The sequence below is a fragment of the Mus pahari genome, chromosome 7 (genome assembly GCF_900095145.1).
Source record: "Mus pahari chromosome 7, PAHARI_EIJ_v1.1, whole genome shotgun sequence".
Taxonomy (NCBI): domain Eukaryota; kingdom Metazoa; phylum Chordata; class Mammalia; order Rodentia; family Muridae; genus Mus; species Mus pahari.
This window is the reverse complement of record NC_034596.1, coordinates 80,769,232-80,788,228: the sequence shown is the minus strand read 5'-3', so window position 1 is coordinate 80,788,228 and position 18,997 is coordinate 80,769,232. Positions and strand designations below refer to the sequence as shown.

At 49.9% G+C, this 18,997-nt stretch overlaps 1 protein-coding gene across 3 annotated transcripts in view; it reads right to left on the bottom strand.

Moving 5' to 3' along the window:
• Jdp2 (Jun dimerization protein 2) overlaps nucleotides 1–18,997 on the bottom strand; it is a 40,607-nt gene that overhangs the window by 8,783 nt on the left and 12,827 nt on the right. The gene's annotated exons all lie outside the window — the stretch shown is intronic.

Sequence of the window (18,997 nt, the reverse complement as noted above, 5' to 3'; positions counted from 1 at the left end):
AGTTTTCACTGTCCGTAATAACAAGAGCTGCTGCCTCTTGCTTGCTTTGACAAATCCTTTCAACACACACCACTCCATCCTCAAGACCCAGTCTCATGGGAAAGTGCTATCTACTACCGTCCCATTTTGCAGGCAGTAAATCTGAGGCCTAAAAGTTCACGTTCTCTATAGCCATTCGTTCAGCAAAGACATTCATTGCGAAGCCAGGCTGAGCTGGATTGTGACCTCAGGTTTTATAAGTTCCAACCTTTCTAAATTTTTTTTATTTGAGGCAGGGTCGCAAGTAGCCAAGACTGTTCTCCAACTCATTATGTAGTGAAAGATGACCTTGAGTTTATAAGCATCCTCCCCCACTTCCTGAGTGCTAAGATTATAGCTGTAGACTATCACACTCAATTTATTAATTGAACCTAGGGCCTGATGCTAGGCAAGCTCTTTGCCAACTGAGCCACATTCTTTCAGGGTTTTCTGTTGGGGTGCCTTGGGTTGTCCTTGCCAACCAGGGAAATCTGGAGTTCTCAGAGGGCCAGCTGGGCTGGGGACAGCTCCAAGTCAGAGGCCACGAGCTGGGATGTTGCTCTGGGCTTGCCAATTCTGTCACTTCTTGAGTGGGGTAAGGTTAAGGGGTGACTCTGGCAATCCACAGCCTGTGACAAAGTTTCAGTCCAAAGGGACACCAGCCAGGAAAGTCAGCGTCCTCTCTCCCTGCACTTCTGGCATGGTCAGGAGCCCAGGACCCACACCAGCGCCCTGGCCTCTGATTTTGGCAGCGCAGCCTCCTTCCTCCCTCCGCACCACCTTAAGACTCCTCCTTAAGCCACACTGGCCCTCTGGGGAGGCTGCTGGAGAGGCGCCTGCCTCCTGATGCCTCCACACCTGACACCTCCCATGCCCCAGCCTCCTTTGAAACCGAACCAGGAGTGGCAGCTCCTCTGGCTGACCCGCATCTGGGATACAGAAACCTGGCTGACATTGATTCCGCCCGACCTCGGCCTCACCCCAGAGCAGGCCAAGGTAACCGTGACATCAGGCAAAGGGAAGGAACCGGAGGAAGTGGCTGGCAGTGCAACCTCCCCTCTGCCAAGATGCTCTGCCCACAAACTGCTGTGGTGATGGGTGCAGCCTGCCCCTGCCAGCAGGGAGACACAGCGCCTGTCCCCCAATCCTGGTTCTACCCGGTAACGCCTGCACAAGGCCCGGGCCCAGAGCGATGGGAGTGACACATTCAGGGGCTGTGGCTGCAGTTTAACAAGTCACCCAGGCCAGTTTGACACCCAGATCACTGAACTGTTCCATCCGCCCTCTGAGCCCATCAAACCCTTCTGTCAGTATGGTTTAATCTGGAGGCCACATCCTCTTCCACCCTAGCCAAGAAGAGTTCCTTTCCTACTTGGTAAACTGCTTCTCATCCTTCAAGAGTCAATGTCACCTCCTCTAGGAAGGCCCCTCTGATGTCCCTGACAGAACTCCCTGAGCTACTACAGAATTCCACCCCCTCCCTGGTAGACTGGAGGAAGGGTAGCTAAGTCATGGAATACCAGACTGTAGAGAACTGCAAGGCCGGATGGATTCCACCGATACAGAAATGTCGGCGGCTGCACTGGCTCCCGTGAGCCCTCTGCCCTGCACTTAGGAAACCCGTTCCACCAGGATGCCTCTTGCCTGTCTAGAGGGAGCTGGAAGTCTGGAACCTGTCTCCCCAGAAGCAGAGGGACTAAGGGTAGTGTCTAGATTTGGAGTGCAGAGTACTAATAACCGTGCCAGGTCCGTTCAGACCCTATGAAGTTCTAGAGCCCCGATTCTGCAGCTCCCACAGCAGTGCCTGCCCCCAGCCACTCCTCCACCCATGCACACCCTGAACAACCTTTCTCATTAAATGACAGCTCGCCAAGACGAGATGTGGCCCAAGACTTACCATATCTTCCCCGTCAGAACAGGGCTGCATCTCCTCAATTCGTCCCACCCACAACTGTTGCTTTGGAGGAAGAGTCCGGAGGAGATATTGCTGGCAAAGCTCTTCCAGAAACGGGCCAGGGGCTCATGGGGCCTCTGCCTTCTGCACTCCACAGCCACTGGGAGTGCTTGTCACACTGTATCAGCACCTGAAGTGTCTGTGTCCCTGACTGGACAGAGACTCTACTCTCCTGCCCCCCACCCCCACCCCCAGCCTCTGCCTGCTTTCCTCCCCTGAATCTTCCTGAGTTTGACAGAGCATCTGACAGAATGTTCTCACCACACACAGAGCAGCCATCGAAAACCAGAACCCCAAATGGGGACTGGCGGGGCTCCTTACAGACACAGCTGGAAGAACTGGGGTGTCTGAGGAGGAGGAGGGGGAGGAGGAGGCAGAAGGAATTTAGGGAATAGTGTGATGGAATTCGGGGTTAGGAGCCTATCCTTCCCAGCCATCACCCCCAATTTCCAGAAGCCCCCAAGGGAAAGACACCTGTGTCCAGTGGTAATTGCTCCTCAACTGCACCCTGCATTAAAGGGACAGATGGTTCAGAGACCTGCCACCTTTAGTGTCCCTCCTTACCCCATTCCATCTTTGTTCTCAAGTCCCTGCTGAGGAATAGGCAGGTCCCAGATCTCGCACAGCTGACAGACAAGGTAGGAACGGCTGCTCTGAGCTGTGCTGTATTGTTATTTGAAGATCCTGAGTGCCGGACAGACACAAGAGATGTGCAGAGTCACCAACTTCCACCGTTGCCTGAGGCAGAAAGTTCAGGCAGTTGAAATGTACAGGAATAAAAAAAGAAGTAGGAGGGAACTGCTCAGCTGCAGGAGGAAGTCACGGGCATAGAGAAGAACTATGGACCAAGGAGGGTGAGCAAGGTGCTCAGGGCACACACTGGAGGAGACCCTCACCCTAGGGTCTCAGAAAGCACACGATGGGTACCGGGAAGGGAGTATGTCCTTCACTGTCATATGTCGGCCCCTCACCTGCTCGCCCTGGCAGTGCCCCTGAGAGGCAGTCCCAGGCAGGAACAGATACATGTAGAACACAGAGACAAAGGTGAATGAAGAGCTGTGGAGCTTATGGAGACAATTGGGAGACAGACAGACAGATGGCGGATGGACAGACAGATGGACGGACAGATAGAGGCAAGCAGAAGCACGCAGACAGGAAAAGTATCTTGATCCCCTTGATCCCACCAGGAGGCCTGACTCCTGACTATGCTGCCTGTCTTTGGCGTTCAGGGTGGACTTGAGGCTCTCTCCTTTGGCACGGAGAGTGAGTTTGATGGAGGTCTCTGTCATTTGCTACTGGAGGATGCCTGTGACGTTAGGTTCCCCTCCCTCATGAAGTCAGGGGCTCCTAGTGATACCGGAATAGCAGAAGGTGGCTCCCAGTCATCTTAGGAAGAGGTGCCCAGCAGTAATGTCTCTAGAACCAGCCTCTCAGAGTGGCAGAACACGGATGCAGAGGCCCCTCACACAAGCATGTGCAGAAGCAAGCCAACAGTGCCACTGGGGAGAGATCGATCGCAAGAACTGGTTTATAAAATTCCCTCTTCCAACCTACTACTCTGCTAAGCGGACTCCTAACAGCTTATCATTATACTAATGTTAATGAGTCTCTCAGCCCTCATCCGAGAAGATCCTACGTGCAGCAGATGACGACTAACGAAGCCCACGGTTGGTCAGCAGGCAGAGGATGAGTGTGGACAGCTCAGTCACAGATGGGATGTCTACTGCCCATCTTCCCACCCAGGCTCCGGGATCACTGTGCAAGAGGGTGGAGCGTGTGGAAGAGCCAGAGGTGGTGCATGGCGGCAGCAAAGCCGTTCTCAGGACGCATCTGAGCATCTGTGCATAGAAACTCACAACGGTCATGACAGTACAGGCCAGCTCAAGACAGACAAAACGCCAGCTCGGAGACAGGAGGTGGGCATCACATCCCAGCCTAGCTCAGGAGCTATGAGCCACTGATGGCTGCTCAGAAAAGCAGGGTCGGTGTTCCTCAAGGATGTGGCCCGTAAGAGGCCACCGTTGCTGCAGTAGATAGCCCTGCACCCTACACATCTCGGCAGCCCTGAATGCACTCAGTTGGTAAACAGTGAACACTGAGGTTGGGAAGAAATCACAGTGGGGAATGGGAGAAGAACTGGAGTGGAGGGAATAGGGTTAGCTTGATCAAAACACACTGGGCACATGATTGAAATTTTGCACACACACACCCCAAAATAAATCTTACTTAAAAATCCCTTAAAAGTTAACTAAAATAAATTCTTCCTCCCCATTGGTGCTTCCCACTGGCCAAGTTCAAACCAAGGGATGCTGTGATGGGTCATAAGCAGGTAAGGTAGACACAGATCTGCTGGATGAGTAAAAATATCCCAAACATAGTTCTATAACCCCTCACCCCCCAAAAGCCCACTTGCAATAGCGGCCCCACCCAGGGCTGTCAGGCAGGACACAGTGCAGGCACTGAGGTCACCCTCACTGTTAGCTCTTTCTGGACAGTTGCCACCAGGCACTGTGAGGCTGGTGGTAAGGGTGGAGGCTCCAGCACCCTAAGACTCAGAGAGCAGGTCTGAGGACAGTCATCTGCCTATGGTCGGCTTCCTTCCTGAACTCCACCTCAGACCTGCTGGACTGGAATCTGTCTGTAATCTGATTCCTGGGGGACTTGTGGGTACAGGAGTTTGCTCAGAGGGCCATGGTGAGCCCTGGGCCAGTCTCTCTACAAACATATTTCTCTTCTGGTTGTGCTCTTTTTGTAAGTACTGCCATCTGCCTGACTGTTCAACCAAATGCAAACCTGCAATCACCTTAATCCCACCCCACCCACACAACAGCCCATTTAACAGTCTGCAGGGATCCTGCTCATAAGCACCAACGGATCAGATCACCATCACCACAGCCTCTCCCAATCAGACCCTCCCTGCTGAGCCCTTCACCGCCTCAAAGGCTCCCGGGAGGCCTCCCCTAGCTAAAATGTCAGTCATCTCTGCTTTCAGCCCTCCGCAGCCTCCATCACTTACAGCACAGACCTTTGTCTGTTACAGGGCCCAGTGGGAGAAGGAGACCAGCCTCAGACCAGCTCTTCCATAGCCTGTCTTCTCTTGACCTTTGACTTCAGCAACTGGGGCCACCTGTCTCATCATCGGAGCACAGTGCTCTTCCCTGTCCCCGGGCTCTCTGAGTGCTGTCCCTTCTGCTGGGACTCCTTGTTCTACATTTCACTGCCACCTCAATGGAAAGTGCCTTTCTTCTTATCATCTTCCTGTCTGTCTCCTTGCAGGGGTTTTTGATGACCTGTGCTTACCTCTCCCACTTATGCTTCTGTCTCTGGTCACTTTCCCCTGAGGTTATCAATCTATTGATAGTTACTCTGTCTACATAAATATCTTACCCTCTCTCTACTGCTCTCACCCAGCTGAGCACCCTGTGGAAGGAAAGGGCCTTCAACGTATATTCATGAATTAAATCAAGAGTAGTTACTTCTTGCCAGTCGTTGATGGCACACACTTTTAATCCCAACACTCGGGAGGCAGAGGCAGGAGGATCTCTGTGAGTTCAAGACCAGACTGGTGTACAGAGTAAGTTCCAGAACAGCCAGGGCTACACAGTGTGATCTTGTCTCAAACAGCAAACAAACAATATTTACTTCTCCATCTTTGGGGTTCTCTAGCACAGCTCTCTTTTAGATCCCCTACCCTTTTATAGACAAAGCTGTTGGCATGCTCTGTGACAGTTCAGGGTTCAAATCTAGGTCTTTCGCCCCTGAGGCCCAAATGTTCATGCTCTATGGAAAGGCTATGGTCTACATCTCTCTCTCTCTCTCTCTCTCTCTCTCTCTCTCTCTCTCTCTCTCTCTCTCACACACACACACACACACAGAGTCTTTTCAGCCACGCCCTCTCACAATGGGACCATGTAGTCACAACAGACTAATTCTGACAGCAATGTTCGTTTTGCTTTCTCCTCTTTGGGTCTTTTTAAATTAAAAAAACAAAAACCCAAAAAACCACTGCCTACACAGTGAACAGGAATGGGTAACAGCTGCAGAGCCAGTGGAGGGGCCCCTCCCGCTCTCTTCAGCTTAGTCTTCACCTGCAGAGCTAGTGGAGGGCCCCTCCCGCTCTCTTCAGCTTAGTCTTCACCTTTGGTCATGCTCCTTGGGCCACACACTTTGCCTCGGTGGCCACATGAGACTGACGTGTGACATCTGACATTTCCAAAGCAGTTTCAAAATTATGTCTTTTGAAGGCTGGGGCTATGACTCAGTGACAGTGTTTGCCTATGGTGCAGAAGGGCCCCAGCTTTACCCTCCGCACTGCATGAACTGGTTGTGGTGGTACACACCTGTAAAGTGGAGGCAGGGGCATCAGAAGTTCAGTCATCACTGGCTACAGTATCTAGGCCGAGGTCAGCTTGGGCTACACGAGACTCTATCTCAATTTTCTTTTTCTTTTCTTTCTTTTTTTCTTTTTTTTTCTTCTTTTTTAAGAACAAGGAGGAAAACAATACGTTTAACCCAAGGTACAGGAAATACAGAGACTCTCTCACAAGAGGTAACAAGGACAAAGCAATAAAGGAACATTAAGAGCAGGCAGGCAGGCAGGGGGACAGTGAAAAGCAGTAGCAAACAGTGTGGCTAGAACCTGAAGGGTCTGGGCAGAAACTAAGAACGGTAGCACACACAGAGAGAGCCAGGCCTGGGCAAGTGGGCATGGCACCAGCTGTACCACTCTTCAGGGTCGGAGATCAAATGCTCTGTTAGAAAGGCCATGGGCAAGTCACCTGGCCTCTCTGAGTCTCTTCTCCATGATGCACAGGGATGGCACAGAGTGGGTTTGGAAGGCCACAGCTCCATCCAGCCCAGAGCCTGGAGCTTAGGAAAGGCTTTGCAAGCATCCTTCTTGCACGCAACAAAGTAACTAAGACACCCTATTGCTCTAGAGGCACATTCAACCTCCCTCCTTGGCATGGAAAGGAGAGAGGGGGTGCAGGGGAACAGCCTCGCTGGGCTCTGGGCTTAGAGCCACTAGCCAGGTCCACAAGACTCCCCTCCAACACAGAGAAGCCACATTTCAACAGTGGGGACCTATGAGCACCCTGGAAAGTAAACATCCAAATGCCAAACATACCAGACATTCCCCCACATAAACCGGCTGCACTGAGCCAGGGGTTCCCCTGCCCCCTAACAAAGCAGGACAGTCCAGAGGTGAAACCTGGGCCAGCCCAGGCCAGCTAGGCTGGGCCCACCACCTCTCCTGCAAGGATGAGGAAATCCCAGGGTCTCCCTGAAGCCTTCCGGGACCAAGCCCCTGACCCTCCAAAGCACTTGCAAAGGCTGAGTACTGAGAACCACCTGCCCTTGGCCACCTTTCTTCCCTAGCCAAGCCCATCTGGTGCAAGCGGCTAAGGGCTGAACCTCTGTTGCTTCTCGGCAGGGCCTCGTGAGCGAGTTCACATGAATGGCTGTTGAAGACAGGGGCTGCAAACCGAAGCCACCTTTAAGAGCTAGGCTGGTTGATTCATGGTTAATAAGGGAGAGAGGCCGGACAGGGCTGTGTCTGCAGAGGGATACCCGGAGTAGCATCAGCCAAGCAGTTTCAATACTGCCCGATCTTCCAAGTGTTCAAGACTAGCTGAAGATACAAATTTGTAATCGTAAAACTTCTTGGAGCTGGAGAGATGGTTCAGCGGTTAAGAGCACTGACTGCTCCTGTAGAAGACGTGGGTTCAATTCCCAGCACCTACATGGGGCTAAAACTGTCTTCAGTTCCAGGGGACCCGACACCCTCACACAGACATACATGCAAGCAAAACACCAATGTGCATTAAATAAAAATAAATATTTTTTTTTTTAAAGAAGCAAAACCTCAAGCTGGAGAGATGGCTCAGCGGTTAAGAGCACTGACTGCTCTTCCAGAGGTCCCGAGTTCAATTCCTAGCAACCACATGGTGGCTCACAGCCATATGTCATGTTGCCAACTAATTCTACTTTGAACCGAATACCACTTGAGCCAAACAAGACAAAACAAACAAATCTGTGGGTTGCACGGCCTCCAGCGGAGTCTGCCACCAGATGCCTGGGGTCTCATCACCACCACCAACTCTATACTGAGACCTGGGGCCAACAGCTCACCTCTTTGGACCATGAAAACACTTAGCCAGTGTAAGAGTCCCCACTTCTCTCTGACCTTCGAGAGCATCCTCAAGGGATCCCGAGGGGACTCATTTACTAGTGGACAAACTACCGTCTGCAAACGGAAAGGTCGGCTTGTAGCTCTACAGGCAGGGAAACTAGCGGATTCTGTGACGGCAGGTTGCCTCTGTCGTGGCTGACTGGGCTAGACCTCCTCTGTAATCCTCATTCATTGGGGGTCATTCATTCTGTCCTTTGGAGCAATGGTCACATGGCAGGAAGCACACTGACATTCCCCAGATCTCTTTTAAGACGTTTCTGTTTTCACAGACTAAATGGCAAACATCTAAACCTATTCCTAGAGTCTACAGGTGGGAAACTGAGGCTGGCTCCAGGTTGACACTTGGGGAACAGAAACTGGGTCCTAGAGGATAAATTCAAAGGACCTCTTTGGCTACTTGACTGCTGTGTCATCTTGAATTCTTTCTTACCTTGGTCCAAGCCACTGTACTTACCTGACCCCCGACCCTGTCGGACTCTGCTGGGAGCCTCCTCTTGGCCTTCCCATCCCATGCTCTAGCTTACCACTGGCTTACCAGCTTGTCATGTCACCCACACACCTGCCCTATGTACACAACAAATACCCAAATCTTTATTTCTACACCCAGATGGCCAACTGACCCCCGGGCACTCACTGTGATGTGTCTCAGCTCCCAAAGACTGTATCATCTACTACATTGGTTCTCAACCTGTGGGTCGCAACCCCTGTGAGGGGCAAATGACCCTTTCCCAGAAGTTGCATATCAGGTACTCACAGTATAATTCGTGACGGTAGCAAAACTACAGTTATGAAGTAGCAATGGAAATAATGTTAGGGTTGGGGGTCACCACAGCATGAGGGACTGTAGAGAGGTTGCATCATTAGGCGGGGTGAGGACCACTGAGCTTTGGCTGTTTCCCACCCTGGCTGCCATCACCACCCACCCGTTTCCTAGACTACAAACTCCAGCCTCACCCTCTCCTACCTTCCTCATTATCTCCAAGTTTGATCTTACTGGACATCCAACTCCATGCCCTCCCTCAGGAGCATCCAACCTTCTGCATTTGTAACATGACACTGTTTTGTATACACATGTGTTGAGTGTCTTCCACAGCTAACCTGAGAGGCACGTAGCCCGTGAAACACAGATTGGACATACTCACCCTGCCCTGACTTGCAGATTCAGTCCACGTCTTACATCTCCATTGCCTTTCTCCTGGACCCTACTTCCCAGCTCACCACTGCAGAAGGCCTCCCAGGAGGGCTCCAGGTCCAGCATTGACCTCTCTTCACTCCAGCCCAGCCACTGAATTCTCAAATGCAAACCTAACCGGCGGCTGACCCTTCCGTCTGTAGTGGCTTTCCTGGCTCTAAAGACCAAGGTGCCTGCTTTATCACCCAAGGTTCCTGTGCCTGGCCCCACCTGTCTGTGTTCTCACCCGCTGCCCATACCACCTACCGTTCCTGAAGTGTCACGTGTGTATCTGCCTCAGGCTCCCCTGGCCTCTGCCTCATGCGCTTAGCTCACTTCATGGGTCTCTTGTATACTGGGGGTGGGGGGGGGTGGGGCTATCATCTTCATCAGGAAGTCCTCCTTGACTCTGAGCCCTCAGGCTGAGAAGCGTCCCTTTGCACAGAGCTCCCATTCAAAGCTGAACTCACCCTCAGCCCTGCAGTGTAGCTTTCTACCCTCCGCCGCTCTCTCCACCATACTGGGAGTTTCATGAAGACAAAGCCTGTGTCTTGTTGGCTTTTTGTGTGCCCAGTTGACTGCTAAACATCTGCTAAAAGGAGAGGAAATTCAATCTAGACAGGAACCTGGGACTTTTTCCCCCTTTACAGTGCTGGGGACCAGCCTTATGGCCCTCCTATAAGAGCCCAAGATTCCTGCCTGACTCCTGCCACAGTGTTTTGCTGCTACACTTTACTGTCTGCAGAGCCAGGATGTAACCATGACAAACACAAGCACCAGACCTTGCTCCCTCAAGGCCCCTTGGCAACCCTGGGAAAAGGCCCTGTGGGAATGCTGATGGAGGCACCAGATGCCCTGCAGGAATTCCCAAACGCCAAGGCTCAGCTGGTGCCTGCACCTGCTGGCAACGGTAGAGAGGAACAGGGCTGGACACTAAACCCCAGCCTGAGGTTCTGGAACAGACAAACCCCTAAGATTCTACATCTCCATTCATCGTGAGGCCACATGCTCACAGAGGGGAGCAAGCATGCCCAGGTCCCGGACAAGACACTGGCAGGCCAGGCAGAGGCCACTGTCTTCTGGGGAAAAGCATAGATGTCATTAAAAAAACAAACAAAAACCAAAAATCTAGTAGTCCTTTATGAACTGTTAGACCAGTGCCACAGGCTCACCCATTAAACCAACTTGTCTTCCCACTACCCCTCACCAAGAAGTGATGTCCTTGGCCTTCTACCCACAGGGGGGCAAAAAAATCTCCTCTGAGTCAAGAGAGAACCTGTAAAACAAAAGGCTGCTAGGCGTGGGCTAATTTACAGCACACACAGGAGGGAAGGGCCATTTTTTGAAAAAAAAGCCACTCAGAACAGCCTGTTTCCAAGGCTAAGAAAAGACAGCACTGTGTTTGGAACAAAGCCTGCGAAACCAGGCTGAGCGGGGTGACACCCATTCACTGTCAGGGAAAGAGCAAACATGGCTACCAAGGATGAGAACAGAGGGGACCCGGCAACAGCCAGCTTGGCACCAACAGGGACCAGCGCTAACGCCGGAGAGGAGAGCTGGCCCTCGCCTCCTGTAAAGGAAGAGTGTTTGGAGAGTGGAGGTTTTTGTTGGAATGAGTCTATTTCAGGCTTGGTCCACACTTATGGTTTCAGGGGGCGGGGTCTGCTTTCCCACCATTGGGCCCATCGATCTATTTTTTTTCCCCAGTTGACAATTACTTCCAAAGATGAGACGATTCTCATCTCATTACCCCACCCCACCCCCAAGCAAACATGAAAAAGAAAACAAATGGTAAGGAAAAAACACTTTTCTTCTCAAAAGTTCATAATCCAGTTGAAACGTGTGTGTGTGTGTGTGTGTGTGTGTGTGTGTGTGTGTGTGTGTACATATGCACATGTGTGCAGGCCAGAAGTTGAGATTAAGTGTCATCATCAGTAGCTCCTTACCTTATCGATCGATCGTCTATCTATCTATATAACTATATAACTATCTATCTATATAACTATATCTATCTATCTACCTACCTACCTACCTACCTATCTACCTATTTATGTATAGGCAGAGCCTCTCACAAAAAACTGAAGCTTGTCTAGACTGGCTGACCACTGAGGAAGGACCTTTCAGTCTCTGTCCTGGGATCAGAGGCTTGTGCCACCACATCTGTGCCACCACATCTGTGCCACCACATCTGGCTTTTAAATAGGCGCTGGAGATCAGATTCAGGTCCCCCACGCTTATGCAACAACCACTCTATTGACTGAACCATCTCCCCAGTCCCAAAAATGGATTCTCTTAACAATAGTGTGCGGTGTGAAGTGTCTGGAAGCTACTGGTCTACAAACTGAGGGACACGCTCTCGTGCACTGACTCCCTATACCATCGGAGGGAGGCTCGGGCACGGCACAGAATATTTATGAACAGGGAGGCTCGGGAAGCCTGAGTTGGCCGAAGTCGCCCTTTTCAAGTGCCAACCCATTAAAGCCTTTGGAAGTCATTTGTCTTTCACTGTGAAGGTGAAAAACAAGGTCCCGAGCTTAATTATTCTCCACCAAGGCAGTTCCGTTTCATCTGTATGCAGGCCGTGCAGCCAAACCACAGATTTCAGCCAATTTCTCTCAGGCGCAAGAAACAGATCACTGACAAATCACTCAGCGGAACGGCCACCTCTCCATCGAGGGAACTGAACGCTGGCTAATAAATAATCCTGCACATGACAAGGTCAAATGAGGTCACAGTCAGGGATGCCTGGCCTGGAGGACAGGATTATACCATTCAAGTGACAGTTCAGATGGGCAAGGAAGAGCCTGGGTACACTAACACAGATGAAGTACGGCAGACAACGGTCCCTGGCCAGAGGGATGGAGTGACTCCCTCCCTAGTCCTAGAACAGTTAAGAACTCAAGGGCAGCCACAGCAAATGCAGACTCCTTGGACATGGGGACAGTGTATCTGATTGTCCCTCCCATGATAACCAAAGGAGCCAGCTTAATGAATTGGGTAAAGTCCTCAGGGCGTGGACGCTGCTGATGTCAGGCCAGAGATCTCAGGACATGGAAATAAGTGGTTTGGAACTGCTGAGTCAGACCGACCTCTGCTTGGGCAGACCCAGGTCCCGCATGCTTTACTAAGTGCCCGAGGGCAGGCGGATCCTTGCAAGAAGCTGGAAGTAAATTAGAAGAAAAATGTGGTTTTAGATTCTTGTCAGTCATTTCTCAGATAGGATCTTGCCAGGCAGGGCTGGAAGACAAATTCACCTAACAGCATCCAAATCCTGATGGCTTATTGCCTGAAGGAGCCCTGGACCCCACCCTTTGCAAAGTCAGCTTGGAAGAAACCCAGTATGGCACTTCGAGCCTACTCCTGGCTGCCAGCACACTGGCCTGTGGACCCCACAGTGACGAGCATCAGTACCAACCAATGGATTCCAGGCCAGTTTTAGCAACAAAAGCCTTTTTTCCGTTTGACATCCCAAAAGCTAAATCTAGGTGCTCATCTGCTAAAGACAAGTCTCAGGAAGGCTTATTCTGAAATTTACGCAAAACAGAACGCCCTGGTACCAGAAATCCTTAGGTTAGGTAACCAGTAGGCACATGATCTATATAGACAGATCTGACACCAAAAGACAGCTTTCTTTTAAGTAGGATAAAGTCATGCTTACAAGTGAGGCTCTGGCTGGTGGCTTGGTCTTTCTGAGTCTCCATTCCCTGACAGCTGATGGTCCTCTCACCTACCTCACACTGAGGTTGGAGCAGATGAACACAGACGTCTGCAAAAGCAGCTTGCTGGCCATCATGGGCAATACTCAGGAAGCCTCCTGCCCTACACACAGAGAACTGGGCTGCTTTCTACCGTGCTGAGGGTTTCAACCAATAGACACCAGTTAGGAGCACCCGCCAGTCCCTCTCAGACTGAATGAATCAGAACTAGGAATCCAGTTATGTAGCCAGAGTTAGTGGTCACCCCAGTATACCCCACTTCCTGGAATTCTGCACAAAATCCTGTCCATGCTGCCTGCTCCCAGACAGCCATTAGCAACAGAAAGGAAGGAGGGAACATTGACCCACACCAGCTCTGGGCTTTTTTGACTGCTGTTGGCACCAAAGGAGGATTTATTTAATTATCCTATTATTTATCTGATTGTCCTATCTATCTATCTATCTATCTATCTATCTATCTATCTATCTATCTATCTATCTATCTATCTAGTGCATGGATGTTTTGCCTACATGCACCATGTGTGTGCCTGTTGGATCCCCTGGAACTGGGACTAGGAACGGTGAGCTACCACATGGATGCTGGGAATTGATCTTGGGTCCCCTGCAAAACAAGCACTCTTAACCACTTAGCTCTCCTCAGCCCCAGAGGAGGATTTAACAGCCATGGATGTGGATTCCAGAACACTGCTGCATGCTGCGAGAACTGTTATATTACAGCTCCCCAGAACCCTGTGAGACAGACACCGTGCTTTCCAATTTGTATTATTGAGATAAAATTCACATATAGAACTAACTCACCAGAATCCTGAGTTGTATAACTTGCATAACCATAGCCAACTTTAGAACATTCTATACTCCCTCCCAATGACACCCCACAGCCACAGCCCTACCACAGCTCCCATTCATCCTGTCTCCCTAAGGCTTCCAGGAGAACAGTTCTAGGTCTCTTAGACTATTCTGAGCAGCACACATCACAGGACATTTGATCCTGTGTGACTGGATGCTTCTCCTCAGTACACCGATGTACAGTCCCTCAGCCTTTTCGTGGTCAAACGGCATTCTGCTACATGGTATGGTTTGCTCAAGGGTGAGCATGTGCATGAGGAGGCACAAAGTGGACGTCAGACGTCTTCTGGATCGCTCTCCACTCCTTTCATTGAGGCAGAGTCTCCCACTGAACACAGAGCTCACCGACTCTGGCTACTCTAGCTAGCCCCTTGGCTCTGGAGATCTCAGGTCTGTCTCCCCAGTGCTGGGATTATAAGCAGCCTCCACCTTGCCTGGGAATTCCACTTTTCCTACCTAGTAGTCTCCCCAGCCCCACATGGTTTCTTTTCTAATGAGTGGGAACTCCGGTCTTCTGGTAACTGTTATAAGTCTGTCAGAAAGTACTAGACTGTTCTCCAAAGAGGAGGCACCATTTATACTCCCAATAGAAGCTTCCGATGGCCAGTGCTCTGCATCCTTGTAATATCTTTTAAATGACAGCCACTTCATGATGACGGGGTACAGCATGACAGGTCACTTAGGTTCGGTTGTTGAGCATCTTCACAGATTTATTAGCCATTCAATTTTTTCTTTGACTAGTATCACATGTTTTCTTTCACATGCAAAAAATTTCTCAATTTAAACATAAATATGATATAAAAAGGTAAAGGGGTCTGGACAAAGGGGAGAGGACAGAGCCACCAGAAGGGAACAGCACAGGGTGACCGTAGGAATGTGAGTGAAGAAAATGATACGGATGTGGGCAAATATCATAATGAAACCAATTGTTCCTGTGTTCCAGTTCAAACAGTTTTAAAAATCAAGAATACAAATTTTCTTGGACGAAATATACAGTGAGATAGATCCCTGTTCATTTCTTTAGACTGGGTTACTTCTTTGTAATATTGAGGTGTAATCATTCTTTTGTGTGTGTGCCCACATTCTCATGTGTGTATGTGCCTGTGTGTAGGGGAGCGTGTGTGTGTGTGTGTGTGTGTGTGTGTGTGTGTGTGTGTGTGTTTAAGCAAATACTCATTAAGTCCAAGGACATAAAAATGTGTATCTTGCTTCTTCTAATAATATAAGTATCTTTTCCCTTTAGAAAAAAAAATTCTTGTTGGTACTTAAGTGTAAAATGAGTCCAGGTTGGTGAATAAGACAGACTTATAACCGGAGACCCCAGTCACTGTGACAAATGCACTTGGGTTGTCATCTCCTCCTTAGCCCAGTAGCACCAACCAGATCCAGTTGCTTTTCCAGCTCTTGCTGACTATTTGCTTCTCACCACATTCTTCACTTTCACCTCCAAGGGTGTCTCATGACCTCGCTAGAGCTCAGCCCCTTGAGCAGCAGCAGCGTGGGCTTCGCTGCACCATTGCCACAGAACTAAGATCTTCACTGAGGTTGGGTGGAAGGCAGGGAAGAAGGCTGTAGAGGTCCTGCCGCCCACAGCAAGCCCAAACCCTGGGCTCAGTAAAGTGGAACGCTGACACTGCAGAGACCAGCAACCATCCAGGGCAGCTAAGCCCACTCCTGGTGCCCACAGAGCCCCATCTCAATCCATCCACACAGCTTTCCAGGAATTTCTGCTCCAACCTGAAGCCAAGTTGCTCTGTGGGAGCTCTGAGGGGAAAGAGCCTTGAGTGGCTCCATGCTGTCCAGCCCGATGAATTTTACCTGGGAAATAAGTCAGTTTCCCAGTCTAGCCTCCATGGTGCCATGGATCTGGGGACAGCAAAAGGGATGAAGGCCACTTTACAAGGCTGCTTTAAAAACACAAAACAACAAAACAAAACAACAAGTGGCCGGTAGGCATCCAGCATTGACCTGAACACCACAGGAGGCAAGATGAGAGGTCACACAGGTGGCAAAGGGCTAGAGCACCTCCTCACCCACAGCACCTGAAGATGACAGACTCCAGCTGCATCTCTCTCTAGAGCAGGAACAGCCAGAAACAGGAAGGTCTGATGCTTCCCTGCGGCTCAGGTCACAAGCTATCACGAGACTAGCCCCGCCAGGACAGTTGAGTCAGAGTAAATGCATTCATTCCCAGGAGAGGTCACTCCCCAGCACAGTGCACTCTGTGGTCAAGGTCATCTTTGTATAGTGTCTCACTTAACCGGCAGCGTATTAACGTTTCTGAGTTGTTTCCTCGATCTACTACCTACTGCTCAGCATGGCCAACGACTTGCCCAAAGTGACACTGGAAATGAGTGGCATTCCATTTTACACCCAGACACATAAACTCAAGTCAAGTGCTCTTCCCAGATCCCAGGAGTGGCCCCTGTGGTTAGGAAGCCAAGAGAGTGTCTGCTCCCTTGACTCCGTGCACCTCCAAACATTCAGGCTGCTCAGGACTTCCAGGGACAAAGGACTTTCGAGGAAATGAGAGTCCATGGGACAAACTTAATCAATAAATGAACTTGCACAATCAAAACTCAGCTGCGTGTCTTCTATTGCATGCCAGGCATCCTGGGAAATCGTTACCTACATTAACTCACTGGATCATATCAACCCTAAGAGGATGACATAACCACACCCCTCTTAAGGTATGAAGAAACCACACGAACCACCACCACAAACTTTCAAAAGCATCTGACTTTTTCCCAAGAAAATACAGATTTGTCCATATCTTCCATCATCTCTCCAAAGGACTGTGTCGGGACAGCAGCTACAACCAACGTGTTTGTACTAAGGGCTGAACCCAGGACCCTGAGCAGCCTACCACTGAGGTACTCTCGATCCCCAAACACCATCTTCAGGAAAACAAAAAAAAATAAAAATAAAACAAAACTCCATGAGCCTTGTACACGCTCAGGGTTTGGTATCAGCTTAGACTCAGGACCACAGAGGCCAACATCCAACATATCCGTCATTGCCACTCAGTATCACTTACGCCTTCAATTTAATTGCTTTAAAACAAAATTTCTGCCCAGCACTTGGGAGGCAGAGGCAGGTGGATTTCTGAGTTCGAGGCCAGCCTGGTCTACAAAGTGAGTTCCAGGACAGCCAGGGCTACACAGAGAAACCTTGTCTCGAAAAACCAAAAAAAAAAAAAAATTCTGGGGCTGTGGGGATACACCTCTGTCACTAAAGTGCTTGCTTGTCACAAGGACTTGAGACCGACCCCCATAGCATACCCCCAAAGTTGTGCACATCGGCTCATGCTCGTAATTCCAGTGTCAGGAGGAGAAGGAAGATCTGTGAGTTCACTGGTCAACCAACCTAGCCACAGTTGAGGAGCTACAGCTCAACAAGAAACTTGGTCGCAAAAACCAACATGGATCATGACTAAGGAAACCTGACATCTGAGGGTATCCCCTGGCCTCTGCACACTCACGCGCGTGCATGTGTACCTGCATACACACACAAGCACACACGTACACACCCACATTTTAAATAGTCAACCACTTCTGAAAGCATGCTCACAAAGTCATAGAGCCAAAGTGGAAACTCAAGATGTAAAGATGAACTAGGAGTGTCTGTTCCCAGAAAGGACAGACTGGCTTTCTCTGCCAACCAAGTATGAGACGAAAAAACAAAACAAAACAAAACAAAACAAAAAACCTGAAACCCTGAGCCAGGGGAAGAAGGCCAAGCCTATTCCAAAGAGCCACAAATTAAAAACCAATTATGCAAGGCTTGCTAAAAATGTCAGCGGACTGCCTTTACGTTTCAAGCCTCTAAAGACAGTAGCAAGCTGGGGCCAATGTTTACCCAGCACGGCGCTGTCTTGACGCAACTTCGCAACTTCGTATGCTTAGGCTAGAAGGAGGATTATGTCTTGGTTCATTTTGTGAATACTCCCTAGAGGACCACTTGTGCTGGAGAGTGAACTGTCTTCTGAGGTCACCCTGGGCCCACAGACTCCAATTCACCTCCATTCAATGGGAGAAAGCTTTGAAATGTCCCACAGGGTCCTGGGGATGGTGTGAAGTCACCAGGTGAGATCTGCCAACAGCAGATCTCTCTTACTCTTAAAGTAACAAGGGAGTGGAGCCAGCACTGGAGTTGGGAAGGACGTGGATGTTGGAGGTACTGACACCTGAGAGTCACACTCCCCAAAAGACCTGAGGGCACCCAGAGCCTGCCAAGTATACAGAGCCCCTAAATTCTACACCCAGTATGTTCCGGGATGGGGGGGGGGCAGGGCATGGAAAACTGGAGCTTAGGAAAGCCTCCCAAGCTATATGGACGATCCGCCAAGTTTGAGAATGGTCATTTTGATTCAAATTCTCTCTCTTTCTCTTTCTCTTCCCCCACCCCACCCCCATTAACTCAAGAAATAGAAAAACCAGGGAAAGTAAGACTTTGAAGGCAGAACACAGAGAAAGTCAATGCAGTTCATGTGCATCCCAATAAGGTAAGGGACACTCAACCCCTGTGAGGAGCTAAAGGACCAGACAGAAGGTGTAAGATCAGAGCCTGCACCTGAACCCACAGCGCATACTCACAACTCTGCTGCTAAGAGGACAGTGGGAAGTAGGCCCGTGTCAGACAGCACAGGGGACAGTGCAGAGGAGGACATGGTGACATGGCTGGAGAGTGCTACTTTAAAAGAGAAACCTAATTATTGCAACCCATTCAATACACACGCGCAAACAGAGAAACACACACACAGATACCGAGACACACAGATACAGTCGCACATACAGATACACAGATATAGACATACAAATATATACACACACAGATACTGATTCACACTGTACACAGATACATACACACAGAGATACACACACACAGATACACACACAGAGACATACATACAGATACACACACAGAGAGACACACACGCACAGATATCCATACACACAGAGATACAGACACACACAGGTACATACACACAGAGATATATACACACAGAGATACAGACACACAGAGATATAGACACACAGAGATATAGACACACACAGGTACATACACACAGAGATATATACACACAGAGATACAGACACACA